The sequence below is a fragment of the Saimiri boliviensis genome, chromosome 7 (assembly GCF_048565385.1).
Source record: "Saimiri boliviensis isolate mSaiBol1 chromosome 7, mSaiBol1.pri, whole genome shotgun sequence".
In the NCBI taxonomy this organism is placed as follows: Eukaryota; Metazoa; Chordata; class Mammalia; order Primates; family Cebidae; genus Saimiri; species Saimiri boliviensis.
In genome coordinates, this window is record NC_133455.1 from 28,764,489 (window position 1) to 28,792,419 (window position 27,931).

Genomic DNA, 27,931 nt, shown 5'->3' on the forward strand with positions numbered 1-27,931 from the left:
CCAGCAGGTGTGCAGAGCTGCGGGTGCTGGGAGAGCAGAAAGGAGTCCCTGGGGCTGAGCAGAGGGGTCGGGGTGGGAGATAAGACAGGAGGAGCGAGGAAGGCCAGATGCTCCCATTCATAGTGCAGCCTGCAGACCAGCAGGGCCCACCTCACCTGGGTACTTGCTAGAAATGCAGGATTTTGGCACCAACAGACAACTACTGAATCAGAATTTGCATTTTATTTTATTATTATTCATTTTTTTTAGACAGTCTCTTGCTCTTGCCCAGGATGGAGTGCAGTGGCATCATCTCGGCTCACTGCAACCTCTGCCTCCCAGGTTCAAGCAATTCTGCCTCAGCCTCCCAAATAGCTGGGATTAGAGGCACCTGCCACCAGGCTCTGCTAATTTTTTGCATTTTTAGAAGCGATGGGGGTTTCACCATGTTGGCCAGGCTGGTTTTGAACTCCTGACCTCAAGTGATCCACCCGCCTCAATCTCCCAGAGTGCTAGGATCACAAACCTGAGCCACCGTGCCTGGCCCAGAATTTGCATTTTAATAAGATCCCAGGCAATTCAGATGCACATTAAAACTGTGGCCAGGGCCAGCCCACACAGGGCCTCGTAGGCCATGAAAAGGAATTTTAAATAATCTCTCCCTGTTTTCCAGGTCAATGCTTAGTGCTTATTCGTCTAGGAAGCCTATCTTCATCCTTATGAGCTGTTGAAATTTACAATCTTGTAGGTGATTAAAATGTACTTGGCCCCAATCACTGAATCAAACTCATTGAGATCCAAGGTATGTCTTAGTCATCTTAGTTTTTTGTTTCTTGTTTGTTTTGTTTGGGACTGGGTCTCACTCTGCGGCACAGTCTGGAGTATTGTGGCACGATCACAGCTCACTGCAGCCTCGGCCTCCTGGGCTCATGCAATCCTTCCACCTTAGCCTCCTGAGTAGCTGGCACTACCCGTGCATGCCTCCACACCCAGCTAGTTTTTCTATTTTTTATAGAGACAGGGTCTCACTATGTTGCCCAGGCTGGTCTCAAACTCCTAGGCTCAAACACTCCTCCTGCCTCAGCCTCCCAAGTGTTGGGATTACAGGCATAAACCACAATGCCTGGCCTCTTAGTTAATTTTATAATCTCCAAATCCCCTTGTAACTTCTTGCTCATAGTGGATACACTGTCAGGAAAAAAAACAAAAAACAAAAAACAGAAAACAATGCAGTCATGTACTGGCATATGTCAGGTAGAGTGATACCATATTCAAATAAGACTCTGAACTCTTTTCAGGGAAAGTGACAGAATCCAATTCTACTGGCTTAAAAAAAAAAAAAAAGAATTTATCTGCCAGAATGGAAAAGTATAAGAGAATATTAGGCATGGCTGGATCCAGGTGTTCAAACTATAGTAGGTAATCAGGAATCTTTCTGTTTCTCTAATTTGCTTTTCTCCATTCTGGACTCATCTTTAGGACCAAGTTCACATATTAACAAAAATGGTCTCCAGCAATTCCAGACCTATAGCAAACCAGCCTAACAACCTGGAAAGAAGAACCCTTTTTCTCAGGTTTTTTTTTTTTAAACGGTCTCGCTCTGTCACCCAGGTTGGAGTGCAGTGGCATGATCTCAGCTCACCACAATCTCCACCTCCTGGGTTCAAGTGATACTTGTGCCTCAGCCTCCCGAGTGGCTGAGATTTCAGGCATGTACCACCACACCCAGCTACTTCTTGTGTTTTTAGTAGAGACGGGGTTTTACTCATTGGCCAGGCTGGTCTCAAACTCCTGACTTCAGGTGATCCACCTGCCTCAGTTTCCCAAAGTGCTAAGATTACAGGCGTAAGCCACCGCACCTGGGCCTCTTTCTCAATATTGATGACTTTGGTTACAGGCCAAAAGGGGTCAGGAGGTAGGATTTAGACCCACCTGAACCACATGGCCCGGGAGTACAGGTGGGAGACATCCCTAAAAGAAAATCTGGTGCTGTTACCAGAAAAAGGAGGAAGGATATTGAGCAGGGGGTAGCCATTCACTACAGCTGGCATCAGACAGATGCTGAACTAGCGCTAAAAATCAGGATGTGAAGAATGTTTGTTAACCTGGGAAAAAATTCACTGAGTCTTGCTAAGTGAAAAAAGTAAGGTGCAAAATGCTCCTGTGAAATGATACCATTCCTAGGTATGAAAATATTACAGTGTAAGTATGCCTAGAATTAATTCGTAAGGCAATATCCCAATGCACCCCGGGGAAATGGAAAGTTTTCTTTTTTATATTTGTTCGCAATTTTTAATTTTCTATACCGAATATCTATTGCATTTACTATTATTTAAAATGTATTTTTAAATTAAGGTAGGTGTGAGGATTGATTTTATATGTCAACATGGCTGGGCTATGGTGCCCAAATATTTGGTCAATCATTATTCTGGATGTTTCTGTGAAGACGGATGATTTTTTAAAAATGAGATTAACATTAAAATTAGTAGACTTTGAGTAAGGCAGATTGCCACCTACAACATGAGTGGGCCTCATCCAGTCAGTTAAAGGCCAAATAAAACAAAGGCCAACCTCCTGAAGCAAGAAGGAATTCTTCCAGCCGGCTGACCTTGGAGTTGAGCGGCAACTTTTCACAGTCTCCAGCCTGCTGGCCAATCCCATCCGATTTTGGACTCATCTAAGCCTCCACAATTGTGTGAGCCAATTCCTTAAAGTCTCTCTCTCTCTCTCTGCACACACACACACCCTCCCTGTTGGTTCCGTCTCTCTGGAGAACGCTGACTAACACACTATGGTTCCTGCCTTCTATCAACCCCCTGTCGAAGATAACAGCAGTCTCCAAGCCAGGAAGCTTGTTTTCCAGACTGCGGCCATCTCTTACCAGAAGGCTGGTCCCAGGCAACTCCATTCTTCCCTGAGCCTAGCTTCCTTGTCTCTAACCCGAGGGGTGATTCACTATTCCCGCCTTGTCTGCTGAATGTCAGGGACGATGATATTCCCGCTGTGCCCAGCCTTAGTACAATTTTCTCAACAATGAGCTGCCAGTCACTTATTTCTGAAGATTAGGTGCTGCCATACTTTATACGAGAAGTCAGTGTGGGGAAAAAAAAGTAGAATAAAACAACAAAATCTCTCGAGCTGAGAGACATTTCTAGTCACTGATGAGTAGATAAAAAGAAATGTCTGTTTCATCTTCACACTTGAAACACCTGCAATGTCAATACACTTCCCAATCTCATCATTAGCATTGAGCAGACTGATCCTTGCTTAAACCCAACAAGACTTAGCTCCCAAAGTAAAGGGCCTTTGCCTCTTGGGTCACCTCTCTGGCTTTGTACTTTCTTTGTGCGCTGAAGATCAAATGTGGCATGAAGTGAGAAACTCACTTCAAACCGTCACTCTGAATCACTGAACTGGTTCTAAAAGCACTGGAGCCGAGAGGCGCCTCTCCTGATTCCAGCCTGTGCGCCCTGGATGTGCCCAGAAAGGAAGTCCTGCCATTGTCCCGGATGTGACATTACCAGCAGTCTTCCTTGAGTTTACCAATGTCCCCAAATCTTCCTTGGTGGTCAGCTATGCAAGTAGTTGTCTTGCAGCTTCAGGAATGCTCAAGGTGACCCCCAGGGCCTGTTGAAACAGGACATTAATGAGAGTCATTCTGTCCAGCTTGTCATTCTCATGCCTCTCACCCCTTTAGAGAACAAAAGATGTTCATGCTTCCTTCACTATGTGGAAATGAAATTCACACACGGTTTTATCTCCCTGCACATACAATTAAAAATAAATCAATAGTCCTATTTATACTATGAAGAAGGAATAAAAGTAATTTAGGATAAAAACAGACATAATGTAGAATAAAACAATATCCATGCTGTCAATCATTCCACAGTGTCTATGAATGCCTCCCACCAGGCAACAATGTCAGTGCAGAATAGTGAAGAAAACTGGCAGGAAGCGGGGTGGGGGATTGCGGGGGACCAATGTTCAGGGCATAGGCTCCTAGCTCAGGCAGGACCTTACCAGAAGTCCTAATGAAATAATCAGATGCTTGTATCTCCTATGTTAATGATTTCAATGAATGTTTACTGAGTGTTGACTCTGGGGCAGGCACTGTTCTAGGGGATGGGAAGTCAGGACTGAACAAGCCCTTTCCTCCCCTCCACGCCCCCGCCAGTGTTGTCATTCCAGGCAAGGGCGTAAGTTTTGCTGTAAGAGGAATAAGGATATTGGGAACCAGTGTCTACAAAGAAATCAAAAGAGCTGCAGGTATGTGAGGACATGAGGAGAAATGTGAGAATATCACATCCTGCAGGAAATGGAGAGAGAGAGAGGCATGGGTCACTCCCAGGTCTCAAGCCTTGCTGAAATTTAGAGCAAGAATGCTTCACTGGAGCAGGGCAAGAAAAGAAATAGATCTGTGTCATCTTACACGAGACCTCAGACTTCCCAGATATTGGGATCTTCAAAAACAGAGACTAAAAGCAACCCCCAGGCATCCTCCTGCCTCCCACCATCAACTTGATGCTGGGTTTTCCCTCTCCCTAGAATGTTCTTTGCCCAGGAATCCTCACAAACTCTCTCCTTCACTTCATTCAAATTTGTGCTTATGACACCCTTTAGGGTGTCATTCTTATCCACTGTATGCAAAAGGGTTCCCAGTGCCCCCCATCCCAGACTGCCTTCCTACTCCATTCCAGTTGTCACGCACCACTCCTCAACGCTGTGTTACATATTTACCAGTTCCTTTGGTGGTTGTCCTGTCTCTCCTGCTCAATCTAAACTCCATTAGGGCAGGGGCCACCTGTTTCATTCATTGCTGTCACATCAACAATTGGGATACTGCCTGGCACACAAGAGACCCTCAATAAATATGTGTATGGGCTGGGTACTGTGAATCACATCTACGATCCCAACACTTTGGGAGGCTAAGGTGGGCAGATTGCTTGATCTCAGGAGTTCAAGACCAGCCTGGGCAACATGGCAAAACTCTGTCTCTATAAAAATACAAACATTAGCCTGGTGTGGTGGTGCGCACATATAATCTTAGCTACTCGGGAGGCTGAGGTGGGAGGATCGCTTGAGCCTGGGAGGTGGAGGTTACAGTGAGCCGAGATCACACCACTGTACTCTAGCCCGAGCAACGGAGCCAGACCCTATCTCAAATAAATAAGTAAGTAAGTAAATAAATGAATGATAGAATTAATATCCAGGGGTGTGCTGGAGCTGGCCGACTCCAGCTTGAGAGTGTCAATTGCATGCCTCTGATCCCAAATGTGTATTTCATGGTGTAGGGTTAGTATCTTAAAGTCTGCCATGATGGGAGTATTTACACCACAGTAATTGACCAATGCTATATCAGAGTTCCTTCCCCCCAACCCCAGAAAGCTGGTTGTTAAGCATTTATCAGTACATTATTGGACGTAAATACACATGTGCTACTGGACTATATAACCTTTGCTAAGAGATGTGGTTCCCTACGGCTCTGAAAACAACCATTTCAACCCCATGTTGCTGCTTCTGTCACAGGCCTAATGAATAGATTAAATGGCAAGAAACCCAAACACCTTATATTTATTCTCTGCACACAGCGTCACTGATATTAGTGTACAATATTCATGACACTAGAGCCATCTCATCTAAGAAGTAACCATTTTTTTTGCCCTAGTAATTAAAAAATGGCAATTGCAAGTTATTAAAATAGGAAAGTAGATAAATAGTGATAATTATTGCATTTTTCTCTTCAGGGAAAACAGAAAACAGCAGTACTGTATGTAGTCATTTTCGATAAATATAGAAAATAAGTAATTATTGCTGGAGCTACTCATTATGAATCTCTATTTGCAGTCTCACTTCTGCAAACACCATTCATTGTTTAAAATAATGGTTCTAAAGGGCAAGGCAAACTTCGCATTACCAGCTGGCGGGCCGGTGGATGAATCTCTGTGGATGGAGAGGCGGCGGGCACATGGGACAGCTTGGCTAGTTGGTCATCTCAGCGCTGATTGTGAAAATCAGTTTGAAAAAAATAATCTTATCCAACACACACACACACACAAAAGCAGAAAAGACTAGTGCTTCTGTGTGGGGGGCAGCCAAGGGCAATGGTAGGCTGTAGGTTGGGAGCTTTAATTAAGAAACGTGCAGTGGTGAAGGGAACTTGGTGTCCACTCAGCCACAGTGCTGTTTTCATGTCTAACCTTGATTGAACTAAGCTTCCCAGAAAGCCCAGCCCTAATGGAAAATAAATTCTGCTGAATTCGAATGGAGCCATTAACATCTCCCTTCTCAGGTCTTGAAACATTTATTTGCTTTAAAATACACACACTCATCTCAGTTCTGTTAGGAGTCAGTGCCAGCTTTTGCCTGGGAGCAGATTTCTCTCTGCCCACACTCTCCCACTTCCCACGTGCTTCTCCTCCCCAGGCAGGGCTGAGCCACAGGGGAGAAGACACGGGGCAGAGGGCAGAGCATCCCAGGGGCTCCCCTGCTCATCAGCTCACGGGAGTTGCCTTAGCACCATCTTGGGGTGCTGAGTCCTGATGAGCCCCAAGCCTGTCCCTCCAGGAGCTTCCTTTATGATCTGAACAAGCCCTACTTTCAATGATGGAAGAAAAAGTCTTTTTTTTTTTTTTTAATTTGAGACAAGGTCTCACTCTGTTACCTAGGCTGGAGTGCAGTGGCCAGATCACAATCACGTGACCTCCCTGGCTCAAGTGATCCTCCCACCTCAGACTCCCAAGTGGCTGGGACTACAGGTGTATGCCACCATGTCTGGCTAATTTTTTTATTTCTTATAGAAACGGAGTCTTGCTCTGTTGCCCAGGCTGGTCTTGATCTCCTAGGCTCAAGCAATCCTGCCAGCTCAGCCTCCCAAGATGCTGGGATTATAGGTAAGAGCTACCTGCCTGGCCCTGGAGAAAGATTCTGAATGCATTGTCAGGAATTTGTTCCAAATGCTGACTCCATCATTTGAGGAAGTCTGTCTTCCTCCGTGGGTCTTAGTTTCTTCATCCATTTGGAAGGGCAGGCTGGATCTGCAGTTCCCAGGGGAGTACTGTCCCTATGTCCCTATGAGATGCTGTGGAGATCTGCAAGAGCATCTCTGATGATCACAATGATTAGAGACACTATTGGCTTTCATGGGCATTGGCAGGCAATGCCTGGGACAGTCTTGCACAGCAAAGAGCTGCTTCACGTCCTATGTGACTTTCAAAAACCCCACAGCACATTCCCATACCTGTGTGACCTTGTGAAGTCATTTTGCTTCTTCATACTTCACTTTCCTCTTCTTTAGCTAAGACGTATTTTTCTCAAGACTTAGGTCAGGTTGGACAGCGTATGAGTCTATGAGAGGAATTCAAATAAATATGTTCATTCATAACAAATATTCCTTGAGCGCTGTGTCCTGGGTTGGATGCTGGGGATACAGCTCTCGGTCAGTAGTTCTTGTCTGCACAGGGCTCATAGCCCACTGTATTCAAATCTGATTCCGGAAAGGATGTTAGGTCCCTTTAATAATCAACACTCAGTCTCCATTTATGTGTCCCCATTAGGTCCTGGGCATGGAGCTACTACCAGAGATTCAGAGATGAAGAGCGGTAAACAGGTAAACAGTAAACCGGAGGCAGTAGGATCTGTCCTGTAGTGCAGGTTGAGTACTGCAAGATAAGAGATACCATTTATCACACACTTACTATGCGCTGGACCAGGAGAGGGCCTTTTTTTGTTTTTGAGACAGGGTCTTACTCTGTCACTCAGGCTGGAGTGCAGAGGCACAATCACAGCTCACTGCAGCCTCCGCCTCCTAGGCTCAAGCAGTCCTCCCACCTCAGCCTCCTGGGTAACTGGAACCACAGGTGCCCACCACCATGCCTGGCTAATTTTTTTACTTTTCATACAGATGGGGGTTGCCATGTTGCCAAGGCAGGTCCCAAACTCCTGGGCTCAAGCAATCCACCCTGCCTCGGCCCCCTGGGTCAGACCAGGAGAGGGACCTCACATACACGATGTCATTTCAGCCTCACAATAACCGCAGAGAGTAAGCCAGGGTGTGTGCCACTGTCAAAATCTTTGCCATTCCCACCTGCCACTTTTTCTATGATTTACTTGACATTTTTCTTTAACCAACTCACATAATGAAACCAACCCTTGTCCTAAGTGACAATATCTCTGAAATCACAAAACTGATGAGGTAGGGGTGTGTGTGTGTGTGTAATACTTCATTGTGGTCTGAATGTGTATGCCCCCTCAAAGTCATATGTTAAAACCCTAACTCTCAATGGGATGGTATTAGGAGGTAGGGCCTTTAGGAGGTGATTAGGTCAGAAGGGTGGAGCCCTCATGAATGGAATTGGCATCCTTAGAAAAGAGACCCCAGACACATATACACTATGGAATACTATGCAGCCATTTAAAAAAGAATGAGTTCATGTCCTTTGCAGGGACATGGATGAAGCTGGAAGCCATCCTGCTCAGTGAACTAACACAGAAACAGAAAACCAAACACTGCATGTTCTCACTCATAAGTGGGAGTTGAACACTGAGAACTCATGGACACAGGGAGGGGAACATCACACACTAGGGCCTGTCAGGGGATGAGGGGCAAAGGGAGGAAGAGCATTAGGACAAATACCTAATGCATGTGGGGCTTAAAACCTAGATGATGGGTTGATAGATGCAACACACCACCATGGCACATGGATTCCCATGCAACAAACCTGTACATTCTGCACATGCATCCCAGAACTTACAGTAAAATAAAAATAAATAAATAAATAACTTTTAAAAAGAGACCCAGAGAGCTCTCTAGCCATCTTTCCATCATGTGAGGATACAACAGGAAGTTGCCAGTCTACAACCTGAGGGACGGCCCTCACCAGAACCCATCCCTGCTGGCACCCTGATCTTGGACTTCCAGCCTCCAGGACTGTGGGAAATAAATGTTGCTTAAGCCACTCAGTCTACAGGTCTTTTTTAACAAAGAAATACCTAGAAAACAAATATATAATACATCAAGAAAGCCTATCTATAAAACAAATGTGTAACATGTGAACATTTTTAACTGTTTGGGTACACTTAAATCATCTCTTGTATCAGACACTGGGAAATGCTGGGTAGATGGGTCTGGGTAAGGAATGGTAGCTGCTGTAAAAACAACATGCCCAACGTTTAGTTTTCACTCACATCACAGCCGGTGTAGCTGATTAGGTGGTGGAGGTTCTCACCAAGTCACTCAGGGACCCCGGCTCCTTCCATCCAAAAGCTCATCATCCTGGAGCCTTAGAGGCTTCCCCCTGAATTCTCAGCTCCCAACTGACAGGTGCAGGAAGAGAAGTCATCACACGCTATTGGTTAGAGCATGTGATGCTCTAACCCTAACAGTAGCTTTAGACGAGGGTGTTCGTGGAGTGTGGTTTTCAAGGCTAAGTCAGAGGCCACCCTAGAATTGACCCCTCCCTAACAGCTGGGACGCTGGCATATGTGGTTGCTCCACGGGCCATCGAGGAAAGGAGAACAGGTTTGGTGAAGATCTGGCATGGTCTCTGCCACTCACAGATTAGAATTTCTACTTTGGAAACACTAAGGCAAGAATTTCCACCAACATGGTGAAAGCCCATCTCTACTAAAAATCCCAAAATTAGCAAGATATGATGGCAGGTGGCTGTAGTCCCAGCTACTCAGGAGGCTGAGGCAGGAGAATCACTTGAACCCAGGAGGCAGAAGTTGCAGTTAGTGGAGATCACGCCATTGCACTCCAGCCTGGGCAACAGAGTGAGACTCCGTCCCGAAAAACAAACAAACAAAACAAAAAACCTGCAATCTTCCTATAAAGAAACTTTCTACCTATAATCATCTTGTGTTATCATAAATACAAATACTAATTTTATTCTTCCAGTTGCCGAAAACCTTGTGCATTAATTATATATTGTGGCATAACAAATTGTCCCAAAACTTAACAGCTTAAAAAAACACACATGTATTATCTCAGTTTTGTGGGTGAAATATCTGGCTTAGCTGTCCCTTCTGCCTTTGCATCTTTCTCAGGGGACAGTCACATTGTTGGCTGGTGCCGCACTCTCATTCCACAGCACAGCTGGGAAGAACACACTCCAAATTCATGAGGATCAACATTCAGTTCGTCAGGGTAGTTGGACTGACAACCTCAGTTCCTGGCTGGCTGTTGGTCAGGGGCTGCCCTCAGTTCCTTGCCATGTGGGCCTCTCAACAAGGCAGATTGCCTCACTGAAGTGTGCAAGCCAAGAAGGCAATGGAGGGAATCTGCTAGCAAGACAGAAGTCACAATCTTGGTGATGTATCCACAGAAATGAGATCCCATCAACTTTGCCATAATCTATTCATGATTAAAAAAAAATATCTCTCTAGGTCCATCACAGACTCAAGAAGAAAGAAATTACACAAGAGCATAAATATCAGGAGCCGGGGATGACTGAGCTGTATCAGACACTGCCCACCACGCCCTGGAGTCAGCCTCAGTTTCTCACCTCTCATCCTCTATCCAATCCTTCAGGCAGCCCAGCAGGCTGCGCCACCAAAGCAACTGACTCAGCATCCCTCCGTGGTTTGCTCAAATGTCACCTGTTCAGAGGCATTTGCCCATCTGACTTAAAATTGCAACTCACCCACTAACACACATACTCCCACACCTCTTTCCTCATTTCTTTAAAGCACCAATCACCATCAGACATTCCAGATATTTAATCGTCCTTTAAATTTGATCTCTCTCCCTTTTAGCATGTAAGCTCTGTGAGGGCAGCAGTTTTTACCTGTTTTGTTTGTTGCTGTATTCCCCAGGCCTAGTGCAGTACACACACACACACACACACACACACACACACACACACACAAATTGTTGAATAAATAAATGTTAAAATACATGGAAATATCTTTTCTTCTTTTAAAAACCTAAGGGAACACCTTATTCAAAGAGTGCCAAAGATTCCATCATCTGGATGGGCGCAGTGGCTCACTCCTGTAATCCCAAAACTTTGGGAGGCTAAGGCAGGTGGATCATGAGGTCAGGAAATAGAGACCATCCTGGCTAATGTGGTGAATCCCCATCTCTACTAAAAATATAAAAAATTAGCCAGGCATGGTGGCACCTGCCTGTAGTCCCAGCTATTAGGGAGGCTGAAGCAAGAGAATCACTTAAACCTTGGAGGCAGAGGTTGCAGTGAGCCAAGATTGTACCACTGCATTCCAGCCTGGACAGCAGAGGGAGAATGCCAAAAAAAAAAAAAAAAAAAAAAAAAAAGCCCAAGGTTCCATTACCTACACCCACATAAGTACAGATTCTGTTGGTTTCACTAGCATCCTAAATGGAGACCATCACAGCTCTAGCCACCTACTACCCATTCCTAACCCCTCCTACACCAAAACCAGGTGAGATTGGGCGAAAGAACAGGCTCCATTTCAGCCTCAAACTTCTAGGGTGGTTTCTAACTTAGCCTTGAAAACCGCACTCAGTGAACCTCCTGGTCTAAAACTACAGGGGACATTCTGCCAAGGAAGCCCTTAACTCCAAAAGACCCTGCCTGCCAGTGGGCAGACCACGGTCATGGGCAAAAGGCAATGGGAGGCAGCCAAGGACAGAAGGAACCAGGCGTATTTTTCTGCTTAATGACCAATGGCCAAGAGGCTCAAGGGACTCTTTGTAACATAGAGCTCCTCAAACTTTTCCACACCAGTATCGTCTGGGGCAGCAAAAATGATCACTCAATCCTGGGGGCTTGGAGGTCTAGACTGAAGCTGACCAGGAAGCTAGAAATGTATCTGCTCGTCTTAGATACATTTTAAAATACATTACATCTGCTCACTTTAAGATTTACGGAGATTTCACATTTTCCCCAGTAATGTAGCTGCATTGAACTTAATGCAACAACAATGCTTTAAATTACTTATACATTTTTTTCTTAAAAATTTTACCTTTTTTTTCAGTCAATGAATGCAATGCTAAAGTACCAAAAAATTCTGGAAAATGTGTGCTGAATTGAAGTGAGTGCATACTGCATAGCAGATTCAGGGCAATTTCTTTTCATAATAGTTGGAAAATTCAGGTGCTTATAAACATTTGGGTACAGAAGGCAGATGTCAGAGAGCAAGGAATCTTGGGGAGAAAGCACCGTCAGGGAGGAAGTACTATGCACCTCTTCAAGGCTCCTACCCATGGACATTCCTGTATTACTCCATTCTCACACTAATAAAGACATAACTGAGACCGCGTTATTTATAAAGAAAAAGAGGTTTAATGGACTCACAGTTCCACATGCCTGGGGAGGCCTCACAATCATGGTGGAAAGCAAAGGAGGAGTAAAAGGCACGTTTTATATGGTGGCAGGCAAGAGAGCGTGTGCAAGGGAATGCCCTTTTATAAAACCATCAGATCACGCGATATGTATTCACTGTCACAAGAACAGCTCGGGAAAGATCTGCCCCCGTGATTCAATGTATTCCACCAGGTCCCTCCCACAACATGTGGAGATTATGGGAGCTACAATTCAAGATGAGATTTGGGTGAGGACACAGTCAAACCATGTTAATTCCATAAGCATCCTCTCAGACAGCAAGAAGCTGGTATCAAATGGTAGAATTTAGCCGTCTCTGATCCCAGTCTCTCTTTCTCTCTTTCTTTCTGTCTCTCTCTCTTCCCCTCCTTGCAGAACAGTTTTCAAAAGATGATATTTCCATGAACAAAGATGACTGATTTTTTTTGTTCTATTTTATCACCACAGCTGTACCTTTTGTCACCTGAAAATGAATTAAGCCTCCAAAGACTCAGCCTCCATAGTCAATTCTAGCCATTGATATATCAAATTTCATTGTCATCCTATCAATCTTGTAAAATACAATAAAAGCAATAAAATGTAAAATTTGCACTAACTGAGCCTTTAAAAAAATCTGCTAAATACAGTATTTAGAGCCAGGCTTTCCCATTAGGTCAAACACTAAATTCGCATTTTTATTCTTCGTCCTAATGTCTACTTAATACTTGGCAAACAGTAATAACTCAGGCCTGAATTCAGTCCCTGACAACTGAGATTGCTTCCTCCCTTGAAAAAGGCTGCAAACATCTGTGCAGAAGTCATCAACGTCACTCCCCATTTCAATATGTTATGAGAAAAGACAAGAACCCAAACTGCTTTTGTTTCTACGCTTTTCAACACTCCATCGAACACAATGAGAAACACTCTGGTGTGAGAGACCACAGGTAAATGAAACAGCACCTTCTGGGGTGTTCTGGGTGATAAATAGCCTTGATGCATGTTTCTTCTGCTGCTATTTTGCCAGTCACACAATTGGCCTCATTTTCACAACATATTTGCACTTTTTTTTATTTTTTTTGAGATGACGTTTTGTTCTTGTTGCCCAGGCTGGAGTGCAATGGCACAGTATCGGCTCACTGCAACCTCCACCTCCCAGGCTCAAGTGATTCTCCTGCCTCAGCCTCCTGAATAGCTGGGATTATAGCCTCCTGAATTGGCTCCCAGGTTTAAATGATTCTCCTACCTCAGCCTCCCAAATAGCCAGATCAGCCTCCCGAATAGCATCACCATGCCCAGTTATTTTTTATATTTTTAGTGGAGACGAGGTTTCACCATGTTGACCAGGCTGGTCTTGAACTCCTGACCTCCAGTGATCCACCTGCCTTGGCCTCTCAAAGTGTTGAGATTACAGGCGTGAGCCACCACACCTGGCCACATTTTTTTTTCCTTAATCAGTGCTATGCTTGTTAAAATACAAATCTGGTTGCCAATTCACCAGCTATTATCTGACACATTGCAAAGTAGCACATCTCTAGGTGAGATGCTATAACAGAGACCCTAGGGCTGACTGCCTGGCTTGGAATCCCACCTAGCTCTACTAGTCTCTGGCTGTGCGGCTGTATCTTCCAAGTGCCTCAGCTTCCTTATCTATAAAATGGGCTCTTGAATGAGTTAACATGAATGGAGTACTGACCCATGGCAGATCAGAAGTTCTCTGTGTGTGAACTGTTACTGTATTTCATTGCATCTAATATGTTGTTCATTATAACATGCACCATTATTTTGTATATTGCTAAGGAAGCAAACGGAAAATGCCACTAATTAAATTATGACATAATACTTTCTTCGATCTCTTAAAATGTTTAAGATTTACTGACAGTAATTTCTTAGACTTATTTAGATGTCTCATCTGTCACCCTTGGGCACTCAAAATAGGAAAACAAGTGAAAAAAGATGGGTTAAGTTATTCCCCAAACTTTTTCGGAGAGTCTAAATTTTCTTTGTGATTGTATCCTTCAACACAAAGTCACCCTTTGCCATCAAGGACGTTGATGAGGAAGTGTTCCCACAAAGATGATACACTGAGGTCTCAGAAGTTTCTCCCCGGCTGCCAACACTCATTTTGCAAATGTTCTTCTTGGGTCTTTCTGGATCTCACCAGAAGGTGTCGGCAATGACAACCTTGTTATGACCTTGTGTCAGTGACCGTAAGACATTGATCTTAAGACACATCCTAATTACACAGTTGCTAAAAATATATGTGGGTTGGTGGTGGGGGTAGAACTGCAGCTTAGAATCAATGAAATGTTACTATTATTACATTCTCATTATAAAGAGAGCAAATAAAGCTTGCTAACATGGTTGAATCATCATTGTCACCCTTCATTGAATGGTAAGGTAAAGAACCACTAACCTAGGTCAGGATCTCAACTAGTTCAAATGCAATTTCTGCACACATTCAATTTGTCATTTCACAAGGGCAAGATCTTCCACGTGGTGCTTAATTTTGAGCCAAATCAGGTTCATGTAAGTCCACCGAGGTTTTTCTTGGGCTGTTCAGGTCACTGTCCAAGAAGTTCTCAAAGGAAATGTCATTTTTTACTCCTATGTTTCATTGTGCATCTGTAGGAGTAAGAAACAAGCATGATGTTGATTCCCCTCAATCAGCTTCTTCTCTTTATCTGCCCTGGGCCGCCTTGCCTGTGATTCTCAGGCACATTCTGAAATAGAGTTGCACCTGAGCAGTGGTTCCCAAATCTGGTGGCGGTACAGTGCCCTGCAGAGCTTAGTGGCAAGGGAGGCAACGAAGACCTGACCTTCATACTGAACTAGGCCAGGCTCTAAAAGAGATCTGGAAATCTGCGTTTTACAGAACAGACTTCCCAGCCATGATTCTGATGCAACCAAAGTTTGAGAGCTGCAGGTCTAGAAAAAAATAGGAGCAAAAAACTGGGCAAAAGATGCAACAGGGGACGTGGAGGGAGAGGGGAACATAAGGAATGATTGCTTCCACAGAATACCTTCTCTAAATGTGGCTTTTTTTCAACAACTTTTGCAAGGTAATACATTTAATTGATTCTGTAGTGGTGTTAACATACAATCAAAGATGGGAAGGCAGCTATGGGGAGGGCTTAGAGTAGGATGCTGTCTGCCTCAATCACAAGTCCAGTCCCAGCCAGATGAAATAATATGGAAATTTGCCAGCTACCCAGAAGAGTCCAGCAGTATGGGCAAGCAGCTTGCGGAGATCCTGAGGAGGCTTGTCCCTTTCAGTACCTTCTCTCTGCCGCAATTGGCTTCATCAGAAGGCTAGAACCCTCAAGACTGGAGAGTGACTGCCAATGAAATAGCAGTAATGTGCTCACTGAGCAAGTCCTAGAAAACGGCAACCAACTGGTTTACCTGTTCAGAAATTACTGTGAGGATTCTTTAGAAGAAATAAAATATAGAGACTACTGTAAAATAGTTCAAAGGATGTTTTTAACTACTCATAATCCCAGCAGCCTTACAAAGACATTACTTCCATGTGTTAATTATGACCTTCTCATTTTAATTCTTCAGAGCATATCTATATAGTTTTGTGCATAATTTTTTCTCTTAGTATCTTTATGTAAACCTTTCTTCATGTTTTATAGTCATTGTGTTATTTTAAATAACAGCATGGTATTGCTTTTTGTTGAGATACCACAGCTTACTTATGAAAATCTGTGATTTCTTCCAGTGATTCGCTGTAGCCAGCCATGCTGTGATGAAAAGTTTTTGCATATGGCATTATTATGTACCTACTGCTTAAATGATTTTCATCTTCTTTCTTGCCCTGTGGAAAAGAGAGGAACTTTCTCAGGACCTTCAGCAGACAGTTCCTCAGCGGTACAGGTGACATGTCTATTCCTGAACCAATCACAAGAAGGGGTGGGGAGTGTCCTAACCCCCAATGAATCCCACCCCAGAGCTGGCCAGAACAGTGCCTGGCCCTCAGCAGGTGCTCAACAAATATGTGGTGAATCAATGAATGATTTCTTAAACGGACAGTCCAGCTTCAGTGAGCAACTACATCAAAGCAGCCAAGAGCCCTAAAGTTGTCACCTGGGCTTCTAACACACTCCTTACTTTCACTGGCTGAAACTATGGCCGACCGCATGGCAGAGAAGCCGGTCTCTCTGGGAAATTGTTGAACTATATTGATTACATAGAAATTTATTTCTAAAGTCTTATAGGCTATCTTCCTCACTTCCCAGCTTCTCTTACTTTTCCCAGAAAGATTTCTAATGAGTCATAAGTCTATTAAAGAGTTGGAAGAGGAGGAAGAGGAGAAGGAAGAAGAAGAAAAAATCTTGATGGTCTCAAAGGAAAAACATGACAATGTGTAAGACTTCTCTCTCTCTCTCTCTCTCTCTTTTTTTTTTTAAGGATCTTGCTTTGGAGTGCAGTGGCATGATCATGGCTCACTGCAGCCTTGACCTTCTGGGAAGTTATCCTTCCACCTCAGCCTCTCTAGTAGCTGAGACTAGGATACACACCACCACACCTGACTTTTTTTTTTTTTGATACAGTCTTGTTATGTTGGCTAGGTTGGTCTCAAACTTCTGGGCTGAAGCAATCCTTCCACTTTGGCCTCCCAAAGTGCTGGGATTACAGGTGTGAACCTCCAAGTCCAAACTTAAAATTAATTTCTACTGGCTTCATAGTTAAAGTCGACAATGTGAGATTGCTATTACTAACATTTATCTTTACTAAACTTGATCAAATTTATTCTCTCCTTTGCACACTGGAAGTACGAGTAAGATTTCTTTCTTCTCCTGCTCCTCCTCCTGATAACAATGGTGATGATGATGGTGGTGATGGTGTTGGTTATGGTGGTGATGGTGTTGGTGATGATAGTGATGATGACGATGATGGTGGTGGTGGTGATGATGGATGTGGTGATGATGGTGCTGATGGTGCTGGTGATGGTGGTGATGATGGTAATGATGATGATGGTGGTGGTGATGATGGATGTGGTGATGACAGTGGTGATGGTGCTGGTGATGGTGGTGATAATGGTAATGATGATGATGGTGGTGGTGATGATGGATGTGGTGATGATGGTGGTAATGGTGCTGGTGATGGTGGTGATGATGGTGATAATGGTGATGATGGTGGTGGTGATGATGGATGTGGTGATGATGGTGGTATTGGTGCTGGTGATGGTGGTGATGATGGTGATGATAATGGTGATGATGGTGGTGGTGATGATGGTGGCGATGATGGTGGTGGTGATGGTGGTGATGGTGATGATAGTGATGATGGTGACGGTGGTGATGACGGTGGTGATGGTGTTGGTGATGGTGATGGTGGTGGTGATGATGGTGGCGATGATGGTGGTGGTGATGGTGGTGATGGTGATGATAGTGATGATGGTGACGGTGGTGATGACGGTGGTGATGATGTTGGTGATGGTGATGATGGTGGTGGTGATGGTGGTGGTGATGGTGATGATGCTGATGGTGGTGATGGATGTGGTGATGATGGTGGTGACAGTTTTGGTGATGATGATGATGGTGATAATGGTGGTGGTGATGGTAGTGATAGTGTTGGTGATGATGGTGGTAGTGATGATGGTGATAGTGATGGTGGTGGTGAGAGTACTGGTGATGGTGGTGATGATGGTGGTGGTGATGGGGGTGTGGTAATGGTGGTGGTGGTGATGATGATGATGATGGTGACAATGGTGGTGATGGTGGTGGTGATAGTGTTGGTGATGATGGTGGTAGTGATGATAGTGATGATGGTAATGGTGATTGTCGTGATGGTGGTGGTGGTGATGGTGGTGGAGATGATGGTAGTGATGATGGCGGTGATGGTGGTGGTGGTGATGATGGTGGTGATGATGGTAGTGATGGTGGTGATGGTGGTGATGATGATGGTGGTGGTGATGGTAGTGGTGATGGTGGTGGTGATGGTGGTATTGATGGTGGTGGTGATGGTGGTGGTGATTGTGGTAGTGATGGTGGTATAGATGGTGGTGATGGTGGTGATGATGGTGGTAGTGATGAGGGTGATGATGGTGGTAGTGATGGGGTTGGTAATGATGGTGGTGATGATGATGGTGGTCATGATGGTGGTCATGGTGATGGTGGTCATGGTGGTGGTGATGGGGGTGATGATGGTGGTGATGACAGGGTTAGTAATGATGATGGTGGTGATGATGATGGTGATGGTGTTGGTGATGATGGGGTGATGATAATGGTGGTTATCATGGTGGTGATGATGATAACAAACATATAGTAAGTCTTACCACATGCCAGGCACTGTTTAAAATGCTTTATCTACATTAAATCATATAATCTCTCAACAATCATCTCAAGCAAGTACTATTATTCTCCTGGTTTTACAGATGAGGAAACCAAAGCAGAGAAGCTATACAATATTAGATACTGGGCAAAACATGGAAGTAGATAGAACTGCCCACCCACCTGGGCATGCCAAAGACCACTAGTTAGGCATGTTATATGGCTAACTCTTCTACCTACAACATCATTTTGATTTGGACCTTAAAGATTGAGAAGTTCCATTAACTCGTTGCATTGGATAGACTCAGGCTATGCTACAATGAAAAACATTCCCCAAATTTCCTAAGTTTGTTTCTTGGTAAGTGCAGGTAATAATCGAGGGTGCCTGTTCTCCATGCAGTGACTCAAAATCCAGGCTGCTTCAATCGGTCTCAATAGAAGGCCCCCACATTTATCATGGCAGGGAAGGACAGAGCCTGCAGTGTCACATGGAGGCTTCCACTGACTCAGCCTGGAAGCAACACACTTCACCTCTGCTCACTTTCACTGGCCAAAGCTAGTCTCTAGTCATGTGCCCCCACCCAAAGAAGGAGAGAAGAGCTGGGTATTGGTGAGCACCAGTAATGCTCACAATACTCATTCATTCAGTAAGTTAGTACCTTCTAGGCCAAACAGGCAATGTGCTAGACTCTGGGTGTCTTAATCTATTCAGGCTGTTATAATAAAATACCACAGATGAGGTGGCTCATACATATACACAACAGAAATTTATTTCTCCCAGTTCTGGAGACTAGATGTCCAAGAACAGATTCAGTATCTGGTGAGAGCCTCTTCCTGGTTCCTAGATGGTGCCTTCCCACTGTGTCTTCACATAGTAGAAGGGGCAAAGGTCTGTCTGTGGCTGCTTTTATAAGGGCACTAATCCCATCATAAGAGCCCCATCCTCGTGACCTCATCTAAACCTAATCACCTCCCAAAGGCCCCACCTCCTCATACCATCACCTTGGAGGTTAAGTTTTCAACATATGAATTTTGAGGAGACACAAACATTCAAACCATAGCACTGGAGATACAGAGATAAAACCCTTTCCCAGCTCTTATTTATTTTGAACTGGACCTGTTTTCCCAGTGTGCTACGCTGAATAATGTCCCCCAAAGACATCCCTATCCTAATCTTTGAAACCTGTGAATATGTTACTGCACATGTTAAAAGAACATTTGCAGACAGGTTATCAAGGATCTTGAGATCAGAAAACTATCCTGGATTACCTGTTTGAGTCCAAGGTACAGATCCTTAAAAGGAGGCAAGAGGATCAAATTAGTAGCAGGAGATGGGTGATGGCAGCCAGCGGTTGGAGAGACGTAACAAGGGGTCACAAGGCCAGCAACGTGGACGGCCTCTGGAAGCTGGGTAAGGCAAGAGAATGGATTTTCCCCGGAGGTTTCCAGAGAGAACACAGCTCTGCCAACACCTTGATTACAGACTTCTGACTTCTAGAACTGTAAAAGAATAAATCTGCGCTGTTTTTAGCCATTCTATTTGCAGCAATGTGTTAGAGCAGCAATAGAAAACAAGCACGCCTACACTAGGGCTGGGTTGGGAGTGGTACAAAAATGAGTGACAATAGGAGTGGCAGGGTGCCGTGGCTCACGCCTGTAATCCCAGCACTTTGGGATGCCGAGGTGGGTGGATCACTTGAGCTTAGGAGTTTAAGACCAGCCTGGGCAACATGGCAAAACCCTATCTCTACTAAACACACACTCACACACACACAAATTAGCCAGGTGTGGTGTTGCACACCTATACTCCCAGCTACCTAGGAAGCTGAGGGGAGAGCATCACTTGAGCCATAGAGGCAGATGTTGCAGTGAGCTGTGATCATGCCACTGCACTCCAGTCTGGGTGACAGTGAGACTATGTTTCAAAAACCATAATAATATTAGCCATAAAATAATAACTGCCAACATCCATCCAGTGCTTACTCTTTTCTGTGGCTGGCATGGTGGCTCCTGCCCACAATCTCAGCATTTTGGAAGGTCAAGGTGGGAGGATCACCTAAGTCCAAAAATTGAAGGTTACAGTGAGCTATGATGGTACTACTGCACTCCAGCCTGGGCAACAGAGCAAGATCCTGGCTCTTTAAAAAAATAAAATAAAAGGCCAGGTGCAGTGGCTCATGCCTGTAATCCCAGGACTTTGGGAGGCCAAGGCGGGTGGATCATGAGGTCAGGAGTTCAAGACCAGCCTGACCAACATGGTGAAAACCCATCTCTACAAAAAAAAAAAAAAATACAAAAATACAAAAATTAGCCAGGCGTGGTGGCATGTGCCTGTAGTCTCAGCTACTTAGGAGGCTGAGGCAGAAGAATTGCTTGAACCCAGGAAGCAGAGGTCACAGTGAGCCGAGATCAAGCCACTGCACTCCAGCCTGGGTGACGGAGCAAGACTCTGTCTAAAAACTGACACAAGAACAGAAAATCAAACACCGCACGTTCTCACTCATAGGCAGGTGTTGAACAATGAGAACACGTGGATACAGGGAGGGGAGCACTACACACTGGGGTCTGTTGGGGGGAAATAGGGGAGGGACAGCGGGGCATGGGGGGGTGGGGAGTTGGGGAGAGATAGCATGGGGAGAAATGCTAGATATAGGTGATGGGGAGGAAGGCAGCAAATCACACTGCCATGTGTGTACCTATGCAACAATCTTGCATGTTCTTCACATGTACTCCCAAATCTAAAATGCAATAATTTTTTAAAAAATTAATTAATTGATTTAATTAAAAATAAAACCTCACTATACAATAAGATGAGCGTCTTTATTATCTCCATATGACAGATGTGAACCTGAGGCTCATGAAAGTGAAGTAACATTCCTAAGAGGCCACCACAGCTGTGGGTGGTTGAGTCAGGATTTGCACTCAGTCCAGAATCTAGCAAAGATGTAGGCAAGCCTTGCCCAAGGCACACTGTTAGCGGCAGAGGCAGGACAAAACCTTGAGCCTCCCAACTGACTCCAGAGTGTAAGTTACCCGGTGGGGGAGATCACGGCACCTCTGCAGGGGCAGGACCGGGAAGGGCTGTGGCACGGAGCCAGCCTGGACGGGACCTGGAGCCCCAGGTATATTCTTTAGGATTCTCCCCAGGCCTGGCCGGGGCTGCCGACACTTTGTAACACACAGAGGCTCCGGGTGGGCACACTTATCTCAGCAGTAGCTGGTAAGCGCCTCTGACATCTCGCAGGAGCCTCCAGCCGGCACCACCTCTCAAGTCTTCCCTCCCTTGTCAGTAGGGAAGTCAGAGAAAGTACTACCACGTCCACCAACCCAGAGCTCATGGGGTCCTTGTGGCTTCTAGACTCTAAAGTGCATCTCGCTTAAAGAACAAATGCCCCTCTTTCTTGAAGTAAGGGGAAAAAAAAAAAAAAAAAGAAGAACAAATGCCCCACAGACCAAATCTAGCTGAACAGATTCTTGTCTCCACCAGTGGACTCCAAGAGCAACTGTATGTTCTGAGCGCCACCTAGTGGTATCCAGAGCCCCCAGCGTTTTTGACTTCTCAAACCTGCTAAGGACGGAACTCCTACCTCCGGTCCTGGGAGGTCTCTCCAGGGAGGCTTAGGTGACTGAGAAGATCGCCAGTTCCCTCTGGTTCCAGGGTTCTTCAGAGAGGTCCAAGGCCAGTTGGTTCCCTGAAACTCTGTGGGTTCACACTGGGACTCCTTCATCCTGGGCTCTGCCTGTCGAGGATGCTCTCCTGGGTTAGGGCACAGGATAATGCATTTTGTCATTTGATCTGGAGGAAGGGAAGGCTTGTGGGAGAATCAGCATCTCATTTCAATGTGAGAGAAACTAACGGAGGGAAGGGAATTTTTAAAAGCTACTGAGAACACACATTCATTTGACAGCTGAGTTAAAGAGGACTGATTCCTTGAAAAATACAAATGACTACGACTCACCCAATGTGAACTAGATAATTTGAATATGCCTACAACTGTTAAGGAAATTGAATTTGCAATTTTAAAACTCCCAAAAAAGAAGTCTCCAGATCCAGATGGTTTCGCTGAAGAATTCCACCAAATGTTTAAAGAGGAATTCACACCATCTCCCTACATTCTCTTTCAGAAAATAGAAGAGGAGGGAACAGTTTCCAATTCATTTTATGAAGATAGTAGTTCCCTGAGATTAAAACCAGAGATAGGGCCGAGTACAGTGGCTTACACCTGTAATCCTAGCATTTTGGGAGGCCAAAGTGGGAGGATGACTTGAGCCCAGGGGCTGAAGACCAGCCTGGGCAACAAAGTGAGACCCTGTCTCTATAAAAATTACAAAAATTAGCCAGGCACAGTGGCATGTGCCTGCACTCCCAGCTACTTGAGAAGCTGAGGACAGAAGATTGCTTGAGCTTAAGAGGTTGAGGCTGGTGGCCAGGCACAGTAGCTCATGCCTGCTGTCATCTCAGCACTTTGGGAAACCAAGGTGGGTGGATGACTTGAGGTCAGGAGTTTGAGACCAACCTGGCCAACATGACAAAACCCCATCTCTACTAAAAATATAAAAATTAGCCAGGTGTGGTGGCACATTCCTGTAATCCCAGCTACTCAAAGTGAGGCGGAAGCATCACTTGAACCTAGGAGGTGGAGGTTACAGTGAGCCGAGATCACACCACTGAATTCCAGCCTAAGCAACCGAAAGAGATACTCTGTTTCAAAAACAAACAAAAAAATCAAAGTAATAATAAATTTTAAAAACCCTACACATCAATATTCCTCATGAATATATACATGAAAATCCTTAACAAAATATTAGCAAATAGAATTCAGCAATAAATCTCAATGATTGTACACCATGACCAACTGGAGTTTATTCTACAGATGAAAGGCTAGTTGAATATTTGAAAATCAATCGATGCAATCCGCCGTATTAACTGGTGAAAGAAGAGAAGTCATATGATCATATAAATTAATGCAGAAAAAGCATCTGACAAAATTCGATGCCCATTCATGTTAAAAAAAAAAAAAAACTTGCAGAAAAAATGGGAATAGAGGAACGTTGCTTAACTTAATAAAGAGCATCTGCCAACAAAGCTACAGCTAACACACTTACTGTTTGAAACACTAAATGCTTTCACCTGCAAAAGTAGGGACATGGCCAGGAGGTCCACTCTTATTCAGCCTAGTGCTAGAAGTTCTAGCTAGTGAAGTAAGGCTAGAAAAATAAAAAAGGCATACAGTTTTGCTTATGTTTCAAATCAAGAAGTTTAGGGTCACTTATGAAGCATAACTGGCTTTGTCTGCTCAGGGATTTTTCACACTGGTTTTCATTTTAACACTACAGAGATGAGGAAATCACTTGGGAAAGTTTTTTTTTGTTTTTTTTTTTGTTTGTTTGTTTTTTGTTTTTTTTTTTTTTTTTTGAGACGGAGTTTCACTCTTGTTACCCAGGCTGGAGTGCAATGGCACGATCTCGGCTCACCGCAACCTCCGCCTCCTGGGTTCAGGCAAATCTCCTGCCTCAGCCTCCTGAGTAGCTGGGATTACAGGCACGAGCCACCATGCCCAGCTAATTTTTTTATATTTTTAGTAGAGACGGGGTTTCACCATGTTGACCAGGATGGTCTCGATCTCTCGACCTCGTGATCCACCCGCCTCGGCCTCCCAAAGTGCTGGGATTACAGGCTTGAGCCACCGCGCCCGGCCACTTGGGAAAGTTTTAAATGAACTAGCAAAGCCCAAGTTCCACTCCCTAAGATTAGGTTCACCTGGTCCAGGGTGGGGCCGCAGCATCTGAGTTTTGTAACACTCCCCAGGTGATTCTAAGGTGCACTTTTTTTTAAAATAGAGATGGGGTTTCTCCTTGTTGGTCAGGCTGGTCTTGAACTCCTGGCCTCAGGTGATCTACCCACATCGGCCTCCCAAAGTGCTGGGATTACAGGCGTGAGCCAACGCCACACCTGACCTAAGGTGCACATTTAGCAAATGTGAGAACCGCTTTGCTAAATGAAGAGCTTCCACAAAACACTCCAACGCAGTGCCTCTCCAGGTGTGGTCCCGACCAGCTGGCAGCCTCAGTGCCCCCTGGGTGCTTATTAAAAATGCCCAGCCCCAGGCCCCACCCCAGACCTAATGAATCAGAAACTCTGGGGATACGACCCAGAGGTCTGCTTTTTCAGAAGCCCTTCTCTGATTCTGATGCCCACTCAAGACTGAGAACCGCTGCCTCAGCAGATGAATTCCAGAAGCAGCTGATTCAGAAACTAGAAAATACACCTGGTTAAAAAGCATCATGAACATTGTTCAGCCTCCCTGGTGATCAAAAGAAAGGCAATGTAAAAACAGCAGTGAAATCCTGTGTGACATCTGTCAAATTAGTAAATTTCAAAATAAGGCAAAGAAATGATAATCTTTTATGACTCCCTTTTCACACAACTAGGTTAATACAACCACCTAGCTTACCAAGGACAGAGGCTCCTAGAATTCGAGGCTTTCTGTGCTAAAGCCGGAAAGTCTCTGCAAGCCAGGACCTTCCATACAAGACTCGTTAGATTGGTATCATTATGGCTTACTCTCTGTTATCCCCATTGTACTGTAATCCATAGGGACAGGACTCTGTGTATCTTGTATCATAGCCTGTCAAAGGCGTCAGGGTCTAGAGCAGAGGAGAATGAGTGCTGAGTTCAGTCTGTCTGGCTTCAAGTCCAAACTCCACAGATTATCTGCTGGGAGACCTTGAACAAGCTATTTCTACTTTCTGCATCTCAGTGTCCTCATCTGATAAATGGGTATGATAAGAATGACACAGGACTGACCTCATAGAGATGCTGTGAGAACTAAACAGGAGTTACTGCATGTGACCCACTTAGAATAGTGCTGGGCATATAGAGAGTGCACGATGATGTCAGCTACAATTATGAGAGACTGGAAACTCCATTTGAGAGATTGGAAGTAACTGCATGGTGACCCAGAAGCTGGGTTGGATTTTCTCGGTGGTGGATAGACAGCAGTCGCTGGCTTCCTCCAAAGAGTCAAGAGGGAGCTTTTCAGGGTGCAGATGACACTGGGAGGGCTGCAAGCTGCTTCTGGGCTCCCCCTTTCTGGGTTCCCTACTCATTTCCCCTTAGATAGACTCCCCAGGGCCCAGGGTGCTCAGGGCTCCTGGCCTAAAACTACACTTTCCGTTGCATTCTCACTTGACGAGGCCCGGGGCTCTCACTGGAGACTACACCACAGGAGGGTGGATGCCTCTGTTCCTTGTTGAGTAATCAGGACCAAGCTTCTAGTGCAGGGTAGGTACTTTGTAACTATTGGTTAAATGATTGATTTTAATAAATTTAAATCTTTCTCTCTCTCTCTCTCTCTCTCTCTCTCTCTCTCTTTCTCTCTTTATAGGGTCTCTCTCTGTCACTAAGAAGTCTGGAGTGCAGTGGCATGATCTCCACTCACTGCAACCCCAACCTCCTGGGTTCAAGCAATCCTCATACCTCTGCGTCCCAAGCAGCCAGGACTACAGGCATGTACCACCACACCCAGCTAATTATTGTAATTTTTTTTTAGAGATAGGGTCTTGCTATGTTGCCCAGGCTAATCTTGAACTCCTTGGCTCAAGCAATCCTCCCTCCTCAGTCTCCCACAGTGCTGGAATAAGAGGCATGAACCACTGTGCCCAACCTAAATCTATTTTTAGTTATCATCATCTATCAGTGCCCAAGACCCTCCCAGGGTGTCTTCCTGTTGAGTCATGAACCAGGAAGCAGAATGGCCATATACAAAATGGCTCCACCTGGGACTCCCCCAGGGGTCCTCCTCTCCCCATTCCCTGCCCCAACTTGAGAGACAGCAAAGGGAAAGAGAACATACTGGATGCAATGGTCAGATGCCTAAATCATCTTTATCACCATCCTTGTTAGGAACCTGACACAAGAGCCCCGTGTCCTGGCTCCTCAATGGCATTGCACATATTCTCTGAGCTCTGAGGCGCTAAATAGCCTGGTTGTCTCTGCATGTGGAGTTAACCATGGAGTTAGACTTAATGGGAGCGTCCCTCCAGAAGAGAGCACTTGTGAAATCGATGAAGGCTGAATTCACCCCACTATTCCCCTCACCCAGCCCTCTGGAATGGATCATTTTTCCTGTGTGTCCCACCAGGACACGCCACCACCAACACTTTAACAAACCTGCTCATCAGTTTCCCTTTCCTAGCACGTGAGTTTCTGAAGGACAGGGACGCTGTTCATTCATCGTTTGTTCAGGTGCCTGGTACTACCCTAAGCAAGGCAAGCAGAGATGAATAAGACACAGCCGAGGAGTTTAGAACCTGGAGCCTCCCGTCTTACTCACCTCTGCATCCCTGGCCCTTGACACAGTGCCTGGCAGAGAAAACACGTGTCTGCTAAACAAATGGATGAAAAATCCCTAAAACGACCCCAAGTCAGGCTACGGAAGATGGTACAACTAAAATCCATGGTAGCACTGCTGAGGCAATCTAGGCCTCTTCCCCGCCCCCGCCCCCGAGGAGAGGCAGCAATGGGGACAGGAGGGCCCTGAGTCACATGAAGGCGGAAGGCGTCCTTCATGGGACAGATCAATAGCCGCGCAGCCGGTAGTGTTCCCAGCCCAGTCCTGCCTTTTGTGGACGAGAGCTCTGCAAAGCCGAGACCTGTTTTTCAGCAGCGGAAGTGGATTCACAAGGTCAGCATTCTTTGTTGTCATTTTATTTTTCCTTTTAACTAACATTGGGTCACATAGTACGTGTTATTTGGTCACTTTGGCTTTCACTGCCCAGCACTTACCAGCTATAACGAATATTTTTTCCAGATTACTAAATTAACCAATTAAGCACCTTCCCCCAACCCCCCCCCACCCAAGGCAGGGTCTTGTTCTCCCATCCAGGTAGGAGCGCAGTGGTGTGATCACAGCTCACTGCATCCCTCGACTCCTAGGCTCAAGCAGGCTTCCCACCTGGGCCTCCCAAAGCACTGGGATTCTAGGCGTGAGCCACCACATCAGCCTTACGCAGCCGTTTTAATGGTTACATAATGTTCCATCTAAGGAATGTATACTACCCTTTACTTAACTATTTCTCTGCTTTGAGATTTTAGCATGGTACCAGATTTCCGCTATAATGGATATTTCTATCCTCAGATCCTTAGAAAAAATTCCTGGAAGAGGAATTGCAGAGTCAAAGAGCATGTGCATGTGACCACTGGTGATAGTTATCACCTTACAGAAAGATTTCCCAGGAGGAATGTATGAGCAGGTACCCCCCCACCCTGCCCCACCATGAGCGTAAGTGGACATTGTATACAGATCCACAGCCCTTGTCTGAATCCCTTGGGACCAGGGGTGTTTCAGAAGTCGGGATTTCCTAGAGAAAGACAATGTGAATTCTGTATACCCTGTC

The 27,931-nt window shown here is 45.1% G+C and overlaps 1 long non-coding RNA gene across 1 annotated transcript; it reads right to left on the reverse strand.

Annotated features, from left to right (window-relative positions):
- Positions 1–799: 799 nt before the first annotated feature.
- On the reverse strand, positions 800–24,471 carry LOC141585079 (uncharacterized). The gene is made up of 5 exons (XR_012518350.1): positions 22,120–24,471; positions 19,802–20,032; positions 14,674–14,882; positions 7,217–7,637; positions 800–3,606 (listed from the first exon to the last, which is right to left on the reverse strand). It is a non-coding gene; the product is annotated as an uncharacterized LOC141585079 (long non-coding RNA).
- Between the last annotated feature and the right edge of the window lie 3,460 nt (positions 24,472–27,931).